The 1,266-nt window shown below is 39.3% G+C and overlaps 1 long non-coding RNA gene across 1 annotated transcript in view; it reads right to left on the reverse strand.

Moving 5' to 3' along the window:
- Positions 1-756, reverse strand: part of LOC125619586 — a 20,990-nt gene extending 20,234 nt beyond the window's left edge. The window contains exon 1 of the long non-coding RNA XR_007351127.1: positions 602-756. This is a non-coding gene — a long non-coding RNA (uncharacterized LOC125619586). The remainder of the gene's footprint in view (positions 1-601) is intronic.
- Between the last annotated feature and the right edge of the window lie 510 nt (positions 757-1,266).

Below are 1,266 nucleotides of genomic sequence, written 5' to 3' on the forward strand. Positions count from 1 at the left end.
CCCCCCCCCCCCCACTTTTTTTCTACTTCTGGGAATCTGAACCAAACCAAGTATGATAATTTAAGAAGAAATCAGCTTGATTTTCTGCTTTGGGAGTTGCAGATTCTAACTTACTCACCTCTCCCACTGTTTCTTTGAGTAAGTGATTGAACAATCTAAGCTCCACATTGGGAATTACATCTCTTCTAATCTTTTATAAATAGTATGAGTATACATCAGGAAATGCCTCATTGATACCCCCGGTTTTTCAGACAACCCAATATGGTCATGGGACCATAAACTAATTTTCTTTATATGATTGGTATTTCCACAATGGTACCACAAAATATATGTGTCAAGCCCTCACTAACTATGTTCTCAAAGTAAACCACATACAGTTTTAACATCATGTGGCTTGATGACTTAAGATTCCCCTGACTGAAGGTATTTCTAATTTTTGGAAGAGTTCCACAAAAGTATAGAAAAAAAATTCAGTTATCATTTCACCTTTTGTAAAAATGCTATTTTGGACTGAAAAGCAGATTAAAAGGGGAATTCCCCAAATTTTGATCCCAGTGGGAAAAGCATTGGTTAGTTTGGAAGGACTACATATGGTACTTACACTGCACTGCCAGGGGCCTGGAGAGCTGATGTCCTGAGTCCTCCTGAAGCACAATTTAAGGTTGTTTCACTGAGAACAAGGGCATCCTTCTTAATTTGAAAACCGTGGGCAGAGACAGAGGCCCTGGGCTAATTTTTCCAGTGCTCATTCTAGAGTCTCGGCCACTGAAGTGCAAAGATACTCTCAAAGAGTATCTTTGTTTATAGCTAAAACATTAAAATATCTAAGCTGATCAGTTAGGTGAGATTAAATGTTTCTTTTCTGAATCATCAGATCGAGGTGAACAAGGGAGAGAGCAGAGTACCTTGCTTAGGTACTGAGCTCCCAGCATTGAAAACAATGATGTTGCTCTTTCATCCCGATATAATACTCTTCTTTGCAGAAGCTCTTTATTGGATAGGAGGAAAGTGAACAACAGAGATGGCAATCACAGTGAATTTGTTATCATTTTCTCCATTGAGTTTGATATAAAATTCACAATATGCTACTCTACAATTGATAACCTACTCAAGTCTTTTAGTAGCAGAGAACTTGGCCTTGGCTGGGCCAATTCATCATGGTTTAGCTATTGCCCCTGCCTATAAGATGGAGAAGTGAGATGCTCTATGGATGGATGGGCAAAGGGTTATTCTTCCAGGAAACCCCCATCTCTGACTGTGCGAATG

The sequence above is a fragment of the Marmota marmota genome, unplaced genomic scaffold (genome assembly GCF_001458135.2).
Source record: "Marmota marmota marmota unplaced genomic scaffold, marMar, whole genome shotgun sequence".
Lineage (NCBI taxonomy): Eukaryota > Metazoa > Chordata > Mammalia > Rodentia > Sciuridae > Marmota > Marmota marmota.